At 46.4% G+C, this 14,673-nt stretch overlaps 1 protein-coding gene across 1 annotated transcript in view; it reads right to left on the bottom strand.

Annotated features, from left to right (window-relative positions):
• Positions 1-13,678, bottom strand: part of LOC110285462 (polycomb group RING finger protein 5) — a 107,318-nt gene extending 93,640 nt beyond the window's left edge. The window contains exon 1 of the mRNA XM_021151646.2: positions 13,427-13,678. The gene's annotated coding sequence lies outside the window, so the exon portion shown is untranslated. The remainder of the gene's footprint in view (positions 1-13,426) is intronic.
• Between the last annotated feature and the right edge of the window lie 995 nt (positions 13,679-14,673).

Genomic DNA, 14,673 nt, shown 5'->3' with positions numbered 1-14,673 from the left:
CACTGGTTATCTGCAAATAGCATGTGGGTAGGTGTGTCACAGATGAACATCCGTCTTCACATTGGCAGGAACCTTTTCTATGGGGTCTTCACAGGGGCCTGGGCACCTTTGGGAGCCTGGGTTGAAGCTTTGGCCTCTGCCTTGACTTGAACCTATGGCAGAGCCTATGCCCCTTGGCCATGTAGCTTCGAATCTGCTTCCGAAGCTTGGGGTGACAAAAGCCAGGTGGCTGATTTTGCGGCTTTGTCCCTTTGGCATCTTGGGCTTGATGGCCTGAGGCTTCTCAAGGGCCTTGATGGCCTCTGCGCGTGCACTCACTGCATTGTTGGCCTGCATCTTCTTCAGGCCTTTCTTGTGCTTCTTATAGGTGAAGCACATGTTTCTCAGGAACTTGGAGTCAGCCCCCTTAAGAGATGCTTATCTTTGTAACCAGAGTTTCTTGATGCCATTTCTGTGCTATTTGTAGGACTGGTTGTGTGTGGTGTGGTTCTTGGACTTGGCCATGGCTGCACGGTAACCCACAGCTCCTGGGACCATCTCTCTGAATTTTTAAGGAAGTAATTCAGAGTTCTTTTTTTGTCTTATGTGTTTGTTTATATATCTTGAGACCGTGTTTCTCTATTGTGTAGCTCTGGTGGTCTTAGAACTTGCTATGTACACAAGGTTCACAGATTTCTGCCTGCCTCTGCCTCCAGACTGCTAAGGCTAAAGGCTTATAAGAATCCAGCGTTGGTGTTAAATTACCGAACACCATCTGGCTTTCAATCTTTTTACATAGGACCTGTTTCTACTATAACTATATGATGATTTGTATATTCATGTTCTTGATATACTGTAATTTTCCAGTGTTATGGTTTGTATATTAGGTAGTGTGTGTGTGTGTGTGTGTGTGTGTGTGTGTGTTGAGCCTTTTACCCTTCTCTATCTGTTCGTGGTAATGAACCTTTCATTTATTTTTATTCAGCAGAGAAACATTTCATTAGGATTTCATTTGGTTGGTTGTGATAGAAGCAGATTTCTAACTCCCTCCCCAGGCTTTCAAACAGGCCTGCATTTTGTGGCCTCTCTCTGCCCAACAGGTCCTGCTTCCAGAGCCTTCCCAGATTCTAGTGATAAGCCAGGCGCTTCTTCCCGTATCCAGTCCAACCCCCTCAGGACACTGAGGTATCAGCTTTCTCCTGTCTACTAGGTCAGCAGTCACTGGACTGTTTGGTTCTTATCTCCTACATTTTTGTGTGTCTCTCCCTCCTGTTGCCTTTTGTGGTCACCATTATTGCGTGGCATTCATTAATAGTTTTGAGGAATCGAGGGTGGGCTGTTGGCCAGCACTGTGGGACTATCAAGAAGCTGTGAGAGTTTGGGAGGTGCTATCATGGAAATAAGCTAGGTAACTGGGATGCGATTTCTGAGGGTACACTGGAACACTAACCCTTATTCTGTCTCTCTGTCTGTATCTCTGTCTCTGTCTCTGTCTCTCTCTCTGTGCTTCCTGTCCACCACGTGAAGGTCTTCCTAACAGATTGGTTCCCTGCCTGCCATGTTGCCCTGCCTTGACCCAGGTTCAGAGGCAGCATGGCTGACTAAACATAGGGAATCCTCTGGAAGGGTGAGCCAAATGAAACTTCTCTTCTTTCTCTAGGTTTATCTCAGGTGTCTTCTCACAGGGACACGAAACTAACAGAGCATCCCAGGAAGGGCTGGCAGAAAATGCACATGACCGGGCTAACAAATCTTACATGAAGTCTTACTAACCCAATTCCATAGGCACAGAACTTGCCCCCAAAGATGGATCTTTTAACACTTGTAGTTGTCCTGATTTGTAGGCTACCCGAGTAACTGAAACCCTCCTGGTTATCTTACTATTTTGTTTAAGATGTGGGAACACACACATATACACTCACATTCACACACACACACACACACACACACACACACACACACACACACACACAGTATTTAAGTGAATCTTAAGTCAGGTGTAGTGTCTCACACCGGTAATTCCAGCTCTCTGGGGACTGGAGGAAGACCAAGGCAAATATAATAAGGCTGGTGGGGCTTCAGCTCCAGCAGGTAAGTTGCCTGAAGCAAGTAGCAAAGAATTCTTTTCTACATAGCAAAAAAGACTTTTGGTCCGTTAATCCATCTATTTACTCTTACAATATGATTTGTGGCACAAGATCATTTGTCCTAGTAATGGAGACAGATTTTCCGTACAATATATTCTGATGATAGTGTCCTCCCCCAGTTCCCCCAATCTCCCCCCACATCGCCTTCAGTCTGAATCCACAACCTTTCCGTCTGTCCTTAGAAAACTAAGAGGTACCTCAAGAACAATAATAAAATAAGATATAGCAAAACCACACAAACTGAAATAGGACAAAACAAGAGCCAAACGAAAGCACACGAACCCCGTATAGACACAGAGACACACACACATGTTTGTACAATCAGGAATCCCATAAAAACACAAAACTAGAAGCCATAACATACACACAAAGAATCTGCAAGTTTTGTTTTTTTTTAAATGCCCTACCTGGGGGCACGGCAGGCTGTTCCTTTAGTCCCATTTCAGGGAGGCAGAGAGAGGCAGGTGAATCTGAGTTTGAGGCCAGCCTGGTCTACAGAGTGAGATCCAGGACAGTCAGAGCTACACAAAAAGACCTTGTCTTGAAAAAAAAACAATTAATTAATTAACTAATTAATTAATTAAAATTAAGAACGTATGCCCCGACAGAGCATTTGTGTCCCTGGATTATAATTAAAGGTAATATGTGGCTTTTTGTGCAATAAAGCTTTCTCACCGGGCCCCTCTTTCCCGACGGCCTGACCCGAGAGGCACTTGCCTTGGTAGTGTTGAGTATTTCCCAAGGAGCTGTCAATTTTGAAATCTTTGCTTGACTGCTTCTTGAGACAGGAAAAGATGGAGGATGGGAACTTTCAAACAGAATCAAGCGAGAGGGCCTTTCTCACATCTAGAGGAGACAGCCCTTTCAGGCTCACCTAACAAACACCAATCGAAGGTACTGAGCCTGAAGATTTCAATATGTAAGGATACAATCCAAGCACTTGTCCTAAACATGAAATCCACAGCTACCTGGATAAACCAAGCCCAAGAATGACCAGAGAACAAAACACCAGAGCTCCACCTTCGATCTGAGTCTACTCAAAAGAGGTCTGAGCTGTCAAAGCCTAACACCTTCCTTCCGCCTTCTGCTCTTGTGATTTCCCCTAAAGAACAAGCCAAGCACAGAATAGGAGAGAAAGCCCCCCACGTGGGAGAAATTAAATGGGTCTGGTCCTTGAGCCGGGTGGTAATTACATGGTTGCTCGATTTTCACAGTTTGTTAATGTGTACATTTATACTTCAAACGTTTCTGTACATGTATTACATTTTACAATAAAAAACAAACAAACAAACAAAAAACAAAAACAACCTACGAAGTCTTGAGAAGTCAAAAGAAGAATACATAAGGCAGAAATTTCACTTGTCAGGAAATATACTGCTTCAGGCTCACGGAGCCAGTCTGGCATGGATAAAGGGGAAAACTGCCATGATTAACATAAACGTCTAAACCAGCGTTCTGCCAAATTTCAACAGTTGTCTGTGTCGTCGCTTCATTCAAAATATCTGCTTGAAAAGGACGATCTTAGACTCGGTTGACACGCATTTCCTATGTAACACTGATACCTTAACATTTGCATAACAATATTGTTACAAAGAGTTTTGACATCAAATCCATAGACGATACAGCAAATGTTACTTTCTTCCGTGCAATGGGTGAGGAAACTGAAAAGCTTAATAACCAGTTAGTGGGATTAGAAATAGTGGACTGTCAGTGTACCTTGGTGTAAGAGTCTTCCCTTACGCTCGAGGCCCTGGGTCTGAGCCCCACGTGGGCAGCGGCAAAGATTACAAATAGTTACAAGAATCCAGAAAGAGGGATGCGGGTTGGGGTGGGCGGTGCCATGAACACAGGCACACGCGCATGTGCATGCCCGCAAGGGGCTTCTTAAACATTTTATGGAGAACTTTCTACATTTCTGAAGTTCTGACTTCAAACACAGGTGATTTCAAAAGTGGTTCTGACATTTTTGAGTTTCCTAAGATTCCCCAAAGAGGAGAGATCCACTAAGTGTGGCCATGGAAGTGATATACCAAGGACCCATCCCTATGCTATCTCGTTTCATTCACAACTAGTAGACACGGCAATATTGCATCAGGGGTCAAACTCAGATGCAAGTAAGGCATGAACAGTCAATAACCATATAAAAAGAAAATATATCCCCCTCACCCCCACCCCAGAGGTTTCAAAATAAGAGAGGTACCCCAATATACTCTGGGAGTTTCTATCTTCCACATTACATTCCTCCTCATGGAAGTGGAACAATTTATAGTAGGGTTTGGGGGAATAGGATTATTTTATCAAAGATATTAAACATGGTATTCAGTGCATCTTTCTTTCTACCTAGGCAGCGAAGACACTTGGGGCAAGCATTTTCACTGTGATGCCTAAAGCCTTCTATCTACAATTTAGAGTAGGCAAAGTGGTGCAAGCCCAATGTCACCCTCAGCTTGGCACCGAGCTATCTTTCCAACCTATCCTTCATTAGTAGAGATTTGTGCTTCGTTTCTTCACTAACTCTCGCGTGCTAAGCAGCTGCCGCCAGTGCACTCATCGGACTTACAGCCGAGAGACTCTCATCCACAGCAATGGTGGAGTCGCATGCTGAGGGAGCTTTCTAAGATTCAGTCAGTGGAGACTTTACTCCGCCAGCAATTCTAACTGAGATTCAGAAGCCCCAGGTTTCTTTATCAGTTCCAGTCTGGTCCTGCACCCCTGGGATCTCGGGCAACATTCACATTTGTACAGTGTTTAAAAGACCTTAGAACTTGCTCGTCTTTTAAATGCCTTAATAACGTCCTTATAGCTTTCTTACCTTTTATCTTTCTAATCCTGTGGGCTAAATGCTAAGAACAGCTTTACGGCATATATTCCACTCTTGCTGAGATATTTACATTGATATATATTGATTCTGATACTCCAGCCTCACAGTTTGCAAAGACTACTGGCTTTCTACTTCCAGTGGCCTACATACCTTCCCAATCCTGCAGCTCAGCTAGTTTTGAGTTTTCTCACAGCTGATCACACCGTAATCCTAAAAGCGTGAAAGTTCCTCGTGCTCTCACTCTCTGCTCCCCCCATGCACCCCTTCTCCCATCTCCTCTCCATTGCTGAAGCAGCCACTCCTGTTCCCTCTCTCTCGGCCATCGTCACTCCACTGGTCTTTGTATCGCACTGAGGTGCCCATACGAGGTTGGCAGTTTCAGAGACACACAAGCCATCTCTACTTCCAGTGCTCTGAGCGCTGCTGGGGGAAGTCATCAATATGGGAGTGATGTGTCCCCCACAAGCACAAAGAGACAGACTTTCCTAGCTCTTGTTGCCTTCGGATCCCCAGTGGATGTGGGCTAGCAGCTTTCTAAACATCACCCACTCTATCTCAGAGTCTCCATTTTCAACTGATCAACAAAAGATGGCCAAGGCACTTCACATCTACAAAGTACTCTTAAAATTCAGAATTCATGTTTGCCTTTCACTAAACGTTTAGGTTAGATAGTCTACAGTTTTAGACAATATAACGGTGTGTATCTATCACTATAGTAAGAAGATAGCCTGCTCCCAATGCTGTCAAACCTTCATGTTCTTCCTGCCCATCCCTTCCCTCACGGTTTTGCATATACCTGGCACATGCAGGTAAGCCAGGAATTGTTTTGGCTCTATGGTGGATCCTTTGGCAGAATGACATTTAATCAAAGCCATCCAGTTCAGCTTCCTTCACGCGATAATATGTGGGTACCAATGTCTTACCCCTGGTCCTTGTGGGAGGGCCTTGAGGACACCTTCAAGTTTTACTCCTCAGCCACTGTCCAGCTTGGGTTTTTTGTTCATTTGGTTTTTGTCTTTTTTTGTTTGTTTGTTTTGTTTTTTAATAGACAGGGTCTCTCAGTAGCCTGGGGCTCACCAAACACAGTAGTCTAGAGAGCTCACAGGGCCCCAGGGCTCCACCTGTTTCTGCGACCTCAGAGCTGGGACTATAAGCATATGCGGCTCATCTGGGTTTTTCTTTTTCTTTTTTTTTTAAATGTGGGTTCTGAGCATCAGATATGGGTTCCCCAGATTGGAAGGCTCCTTAAAAACTCAACTGTCTCCCTGGCCCTACCCATGTCTTTTCATCATGAAATAATATCCCATTGCCTAGGTATCTTCTTCATTTACTCTGAAGAACACAGGGTATCTTTATTGCTTCCGAGTTTGGTAATTACTAACACAGCCATCATTAGAACCCCTCCGTAGGGATTTTTCTTTTTTGAATGTATGTAAATTCCCAGCTCCTTTGGGTAGATTCCAAGGAATGCAACTCCTGGACCGACCGCCTGGTAAAGGTGTTTGGTTTCACAACATTTTCCAAGATGGCTGTACCATCCAGCACTCCCTCTGGCAAATGACTGAGAGTTCCTGTTGATCCACATCCTTGCCAGCACCTGCTATTTTCCGTGTAACGGATTCTGGCCATTCCAAGCAGTGTCAAGTGGTATCTGTTATTCTGATTGGCACTCTTCTGATGTCTCTGATGTGGATCATCTATTCATCGGATCACCTTGCTATTTTCCTAGTTTCTTGGGTGTCTGTAAGGGATTTAGCCCATTTTTAACTTAAGAGTTTTTATTGAGTTGTAGGACTTCTTTGCATATTTGAAATACATCTTTTGAAAATATTTTCTCCTGACCCGCATCTCACCTTTTTATTCTCTTGATACTGTCTTTTTGCAAGGTGCATTTTTAAAAAAATGATATTGAATAGGCACGACTTCGGATATCTTCCTTCTGTGAAGTTTGCCTGTTTGTAAAATATCTCCAGACCTGAAGTTACCTGCACATTCTCCTGTGCGATTTCCTAACAGCTTTATAGATTAAATGCATGCTTATGGCCCATTCTGAGTTCTCGTTTGTTAGTTTTCACATAGAGCCCAGTTGTCCCAGCACCACTGAAAAAGGCAAAACCCCATCATGTTTCCCTTGTTCCTTGTCAAAGATGAGTTGATCAAATCTGTGGGACCTCAGAAGTCCCCCATGTCAGATTTGCTCCACTGACCTGTTTGTCTGTCTCTTGCCAGGGCCACACTTGATCATTACATCTCTCTAGAAGACTTAAAGCCAACCTTCCAACTCCATTCTTTAATATCGTGCTTGCTCTCCTATATAAACTGCAAAATTAAATTGTCAATATCTATAAAGTAACTAATGGAATTTCGATTTGAGGCTCCAATGAATTTATCAATCAAGTTCAGAAGTCCTGACAATATTGACTCTCTCTCTCTCCATGAACATGAAATTTCCACTTAATTTTTCCTTGATTTCTTTCAATTTTAATACTGTCATCACAAGAAACTTACACATATTTCATTAGACCTAGAACTCCATGGTTCTTTTGGTGTGCTAACGGAAACGGTAATGCATTTGTGTTGGTTAGTGTTTGGTCAACTAGTTAGGGTCATCTGGCAAAGGGGAACTTCAGGTGAGAAAACTTTCCCAACAGAATGGCCTGTCACCATGTCTGTGAGGTATTATCGTGATTGATGATTGACTTCAGAGAGCCTAACCCACTGCAGGAGGTCCCATCCTTGGGCAGGTAGTCCTGGGTTATACGAGAAAGGTCGTCGCTGAGCAGACTACAGAGAGCAAGTCAGCAATCAGCACTCCTCTATGGCCTCTGCTTCAGTTCCTGCTCCCAGATTCTTGCTTTAAGCTCCTTCCCAGTTCCTTCAGTGATGGAGCACAATGGAGAGATGCAGGATGAAATGAACCCTTTCTTCCCCAAGTAGCTTTCAGCCGTGGTGTTTAACCACAGCAACAGAAACCTAGCTAAGGATGGAATTCTTCAGTGCAAATCCCCCTCCTGGTACACAGGAAGAGCAGCGTTTGTATATTAACCTTGCTCACGCATTGTCTGTCACTTCCAGGATGTCATCTTCTGATTCCTTCTGGTTTTCCATACAGGTATGTGTTACCTTCAACAGCAGATTTATTCCCACCTTCAAAACCAATGTATCTTTTGATTTACTTTTTTTTTTCCTTATTGGCATGATTATCCAGAAACAATGCCATCATAATCAAGGTGATCGTATTAACTCGTTGCTGAAAAGGAGAGTTTATTTCAGCATGGAAATGGCCATTTCCCCATATGCAAATAAAGAGAAGTTTAATTTAACAAATTTTCAAGATGGGTCCTGGAGCTATAGCTCAGCCAATGAATGTGCCTACGGTCTGACAACCTTAAGTTTGATCTCTAAGAGACTCCTGAGCTGTCCTCTGAGCTCACTCACAAACCATGGTGCATAGGTATCTCAGCCCCTTCAGGGGCTATATAAATATAAATAGAGTTTAAAATGTATAAAGGAACGGGCATTATTTATCCAAATATTGTCCCCAAATTGAGTCGGCATGACAAATATGGGCCGAGTGTTAATCTAGACGTAGTTACCTTTTTCTGTTCCTGCCTTTCAGCACGAGGGATGCTCGGTGCATTAATGACCTTCCTTTTCCCTGCTTAGTGAGTGGGAAGCCACTCCACCCACAAACACACAGACACCATCCTTACGACGACGTTTGCTTGTTTGGGACAGCGTTATGGACTGAAGTCAGGGCCTTGGACATTGTAAGCAAACACAGTACTGCTAAGCTAATGCCAGACCCAAGATTCTGTTGTCAGGGACTTTTCATCTACTGTTTCCCCTCTATTCTCAAGCATTTACTCCGTTCCATAATGAGATACCCCACTCATCTGACCCATATTGGTGGACTGCACATGACCTGGAGATGCTTTGTCCGCAGCTCTTCCTGTGTGTTTTAATACCTGCCCATCCTATCTCACACTATCCTCTTGCTTCTGTCTTCCCATCCCCCTCATCCATTACTCAGCAAGTGGCCTTGCCTCCACTTCTACAGCAGTCACTCCATCCCAACCCTGACTTGGGTTAGCATTGCTGTCCTTCTGTCCCTATTGGTGCTATCACTGCTCCCGTGTAGGCTAGCCTTAAAATGTAAGTTTGATGACAACATCATCCCACACTTAATGGATCTGTGATGTTCACAACAAACCCAACAGGCTCCCTGGCTGGACATAGAAGATGCTTTATAATGTGACCCTAATATTTCCATGTATCCCCCTTTTCCCATTAAGCTCTCTTCTAGCTCTTCGACCTTCAACCCAACCACATTTCTTCCATTTCTCGATTCAGTTGCATAGTCTTTCCTCCAAGTCTCAATACAGGCTGGTCTCCAAATTTCTGCCAGTTCTACACCTATGGAAATTTTAAGGTCTTGTGCAATCCCTTGATTCTTTCCCTAGTTTTCTGGCTAATAATAGATTTGTTTTTCTTTTCTAAAATCGCCATGTATTTTCTTACGATTCTCTAACAGCTCCATGTAACACAGCCTTTGGCTATCTGTCATACTCTCTCTAAGTAACTTTGTAAGGCTCTCCTAGTCTCTGATTATCCCATACACTTCTCATACTGCCTTTCATATAGTAAACTAAGAGAATGTTTAAGTTAATCTACATAGTGTATAGAATAAAATGTAGTTAATTTATCAATGTTTATTTAAACAAATACTTAGGAGGCCTAGAAACTAAGCTTTTTTTTTTTCAGTTCACAGTTAGGATATGGGAATATAGGTATCACTTTAATTAAAAATTAAAAATTCAGAACAGCACAAATGTAGCCTGTTCCTAAACCCAAAAAGTTGGGCCAGACCTCAGGGGCCACGGGGGTCATTTAATCCCTCCGTGTCAGCCCCACGGATGCATACGTGTGCAATGTGGAACAGTTAGTATTTATTTTATTGTTGGTTTGTTTTCTTTTGAGACCAGGTTTCATCTAGTAAAGGCTGGCCTTGAACTCATTACACAGCCCAGGATGACCTTGAACTCCTGATCCTCCTGCCTCAACTTCACAAGTACTGGGATTACAGATGTATGCACAAACATACCCAACTTTCAGATATAACTCATTAAGAGCCCTTTCTATACCAGGCCCTTCTACATTAGACCATGCTCACACAATCCTTCAGTGTACACAGCACCAATGCTGCCGCCACTACGTGCACGCACATGCACACACACACAAGATGAGAAAACTTCTCCCAAAGTCAAGTACCTCATTATAGAGAGGGCTTCCTGCTAGACACAGAACTGAAGTTCAGGCTTTTTTTTCTACTGACTATTGTTACAAATGTAAAACCCACTACGTGGCCAAACTTCTGTCTCCAGATACCACTATGCTAACTAAGACAGAGTGCACATGAAAAGTTCCATGTCACTTTCATCAAAACTTAGAGACATTAAAATTATATGATAGCGTCATCACCATAAAACTGCGAAGGCCTATTCTTATTTGCCAGAAAAACTCCTTTCCTAATTTTCACTTCTTAAGTATGTTCTCCACTGAAAAGCCATTTGTCCAACCAGATTCAGCAAGTATTTGTTGAATCCCTCGGATGGGAGACATGGGAGGATACAAATCCAAGTGAGGTATGATTTTACTCCCTGTAAAGTGTTCACAAGCAAGAGGCAGACAATCTGTTAGTGGGAGGAGCAATTCCTCCCCACCTGTTGGTACTTGGACTAACGCTGGGGCTTCCACAACAACACAAACTCCAGATTCTAGGTTCTAGTCCCAGCTCTGAATCTTGAGCAAGTCCCTTTACTACCTAAGTCTTTTCAGAGACGGTCCTGAAAGGATGTAGCCTGCAACTTCAAGATCTCTTGTAGCTAGCTCTAAAATGCTGTGTTACACTTCCAGAAATGACCAGTTTCGAGGACGAAGCAGGGCGGCCACTCCTATTCAGCAGTGGACCGTGGAAACACTGAGAGCTGACCATACTGCTACGAAACTGAGGCTGAGTAAGTAACCTGATCTGCAGTTTATTCTTTATAATAACACACTTTATCAAGGTAGTCATCTGAGTAATAAGTAGTGCATTCAAACCATCCTCGCATACTGACTTGTAGCTTTAATCCTTGTGATATTCAATCGAGTCAATTAAAGGATAATTTTAGACAACACCTTTTAGCTACTAGTCTGTGTCCAATATCAACAACACATTAGAGTTAGGGCCTCTGACAGAGAAAGAAAGCTTTGAGTTTGTTTAAATTAATACTATATCATATTACTGTGACAGTCTTCACCACCACTAAGAATGAGTTTGGTTTACAGGTAGGAGGAAAGAGGAATGGAGAAATACCAGTGTTCCAAACGAACAGAAACATACAGGCCAGGGACAACTTGACTACGCTGATTTCACCTTAGCACTTTTTCCATTTTTAAACTAGTAGCTATATATTTTATTTACTCAGTAATAAACACGGTGTCAAAGCTTCATATCCTTCTTCATAGTAAGCATCTTACAACAGGATGCTTAAAGGCCTGTCACCGTGTGCCCTTAACTGCACAGCAGAGGAAACTGATCGATCTCGAGAAAATCACACCGGTAAAGAGAAAGTCAGAACTGTACCCTACTGGCAACTTGCCCACCAAAGGCAATGCATTGCAACTGTTGAAGATCGTCCTGCCAAGAATGAGGGAGAGAAATGTATTCATTCGGCATGTCAACAAACATAGGGTGCCCCAAATTTATATGAGGCTTCTGTTGACTCGAGTGTATACATGAACAAGCAGGTAAAGTCTTCCACTTTCTCCTCTGTAAAATTTACATTCTTTTAGGAGGAGAGAGGACTTAAATAATGCTGCTACAAAATACTTTTTTTAGCGATTAGGAGCTATTAAGAAAATAGGAGGGCTATGGAGTAGTTTAGGAGGACCAAGAACTAAGAAGTATGGTGATCAAGAGTATTTGTGGGGGGGGAGGCCTGACACTGGAGGTGAGCCCCAAATGACAAGAAAATTTGCTCTGTAGTTCTTCAAGTGTGGAGTGGGATGAGAACGTCAAGTTGGTGTTCAGGAATAATGACAGTAGGAAACATTCTGTATTCATGAATGAAAAACGAGATGGCCTTTTAAAACTTAAAGAAATAAAGCTAATCTTTATATCATCTACTTGAGGGACCAGTTGTTTAAGATCGACTTACTTTTAAGGATTCTGCTAATTACTTGGCAACTGCTGAAGTAGACACAATTACTCGAATTCCAACCATGCTGCAGACCTCCCTCACTTGACACCATTCAAATTCTGAATGGGACTGGACCGGGCCCTGCAGCGAATCAGCGCCTCCTCTGCCTCATTAATCCAGCCAGGTGGAATCACGTTACCCTTCCAGAAAACGCGAAGCGGCGAAGCAAGGCTGGGGAAGGTGGGTTAGCCCTATACCCCAAAAGTTACTGTGGCAGGTTTAAATTAAAAAAAAAGAAACCCGCGGCCCTCTCGCAGGAACTCCCCCCGCCCCTCCGGGCGTCAGCCCTCGCAGAAGGGCGGCCCACAGCGAGTACGCGCGCGCGTGTGAAGCCCGCGTGAATCATCGGAGCGCGGTCCACCGGGGCGATGATTCATTCACCGCTCCGGAGCTCCCGGCCACACGTTCCCGGCGTACTATGACGGCCGCACACGCAGCTTCCTTAATATTAAACAAATGTTTCAAAGTGCAGACGCCTGCAGCGAGAGACGCGGAGAGCCGGGCTAGGTGGCGGGGAGCGAGCGTCCCGGGGCAGGCAGGGGCGCGGAAAGCAGGGTTGGCTCCGACGCGACCCCCGAGGCGTGCGGTGGCGCACAGGTGGGTCCCCACCGTCCTCGCCGCCGCGCTCCCGATCGCCCCTCTGCTCTCCGTGGCATCTTATATAATAGCCCCGGCCGATCCAAACGGAAGCGGGGCGCGCGCTGCCGGGGCCGCCCGGCAGAGGTGCTCACTCCCGGAGCCCGAGGGGCTCCCCACGCAGCTTCCAGGAGAGGTGGGTAAAGGCCCCGAGCGCCCGCCCCGCGCGTCCCCTCGCAAAGGCGCTCGATCCTGGCCGGTCCCCTTCAGGAAGCCGCGAGCGTCACCAACTGCGTCAGCTTCTTCAAACACCGTGCCCTGTCTCTCTCCAGCCCGGGAGCCTTCGCCGCGGGGCCGGGGCCGCGGGCCGCACTGGCAAGCGCGCCTCGGGGGAAGAGAAAGTTCCCGGGGACCCTCCCGTAGCCCGCCCGGCCCAGCCACGCCGCCAACACCCGTGCCCCGGCGTGGGCAACTTGGGACCCCCCGGCTGCGCGCGACCCCTGCTGCCTGCCGAGCTCGCACGGCGCCCGCGGGGATCACGCCCCGGGCCCAGCGGAAGATCAGCCACGCTAAAAAAAAAAAAAAAGAAAAGAAAAAGAAAAAGAAAAAAAACTTCGCAAAGCCGGGAAGCCTCCGGGGTCCCGGAGCATCGCTCTTACCTAGCTCTCCGGAGGCCACGTTCCAGGCGGGCCGCACGGGGCGCGTGGTGCACGAGCGCGCGCGCGTGGGGCGGTAGGTGAGCAGTCCGCGCGGGAGGGGCGGAGCAGGACCCGGTGGCGAGGCGCGAGCCGCGCGGGCGGGGGGTCCGGGTGGCCCGGCCGCGGGAGGGCGGGGAAAAGGACGACGGCAGCGGAGCCCGCGGTGACCGTGACGGTGGCGGCGGAGGCGACGGCGATGGGCGCGGGGCGAGCGCGCCAAGGGGGCGGAGGAGTTGCCAGAGGGTTTGTTTACGCATTGCTGCCCGGCTCGGGGCACAGCCCGCACTCCCTGATTGGACACAAACTGGGGCACAGCCTCTCGCCGCCGCCCGCCAGGCCTTCTGGAGCAGCCACCGCCGCCGCTGCGTAGCTCCCGGAGCGCCTGCCGGTCACAGCCCACCGCGGTGCCTGGGCTTGGAGGGGAACAGCAGGGGTGGCCGGCAGGGTGGGCGTGGAGCGAAGCAGGCTCCTGGAGCTTGGAGCAGCCCACCTGTAGTGGTGCGACCTTGGCAAGGAGAAACTTGAAACTTCTCTGGCTTGGAGACTGCCTATGCTCCAGGGGCTCATTAGATACACCCCCCACCCCACCCCGCGCATCCCCTCCACCCCAGCCCCACCAGGAAGCTTGCCTTGAGCAGATAGAAAAGCAGCTCAAATACTAATAAGTCTTTGGTCAAGTCGAGGCTTCTTGTCGAAGCTGATCCGTAGGAGCTCACAGTACTTCTCTGCCTCCCGCTTCCCTGCTTTTAATCTCCTTTCTTACACATGACATTCAAAAAGTTGTCCCTCCCAGAAGTGACCTCTTCGCCCTGATGCTGAGCATCCTCTGAGACTTCCCATGGTCTCGGCTTCCTTCACAGCCGAACTTGCACATCTTCAGCCTTCTTTCTACTACCCAACTGTCACCTCAGAACCTGAGGCTAAATACCATGCCTCAATGCTTTGGCAGATTTTCATTGCCTGAATCCTGTTCTGTTCTCTGCCAGAGAGCACTGGGCTTCCCTCTACCTGTTCATGTGCTCTCAATCTCAGCTTCCTCCTACCATAGCAGTGTGTAGTCTTCTGGATTCCCTTACGACTGACTGACATCAGTATGATTTGGGGATCAGTCTCTATTCCCAAGATACCTTCCTCCCTCATTCTGTAAATTTCTTGAGGAAAGTGACCAGGTTTCAACAGGGCTCCAGCAGCCTGGGAGAAATGAAACT

Source organism: Mus caroli, chromosome 19, assembly GCF_900094665.2.
Source record: "Mus caroli chromosome 19, CAROLI_EIJ_v1.1, whole genome shotgun sequence".
NCBI classification, from domain to species: Eukaryota; Metazoa; Chordata; class Mammalia; order Rodentia; family Muridae; genus Mus; species Mus caroli.
Note: the sequence above shows the minus strand (reverse complement) of the source record. Positions and strands in the feature narration are given on the sequence as shown.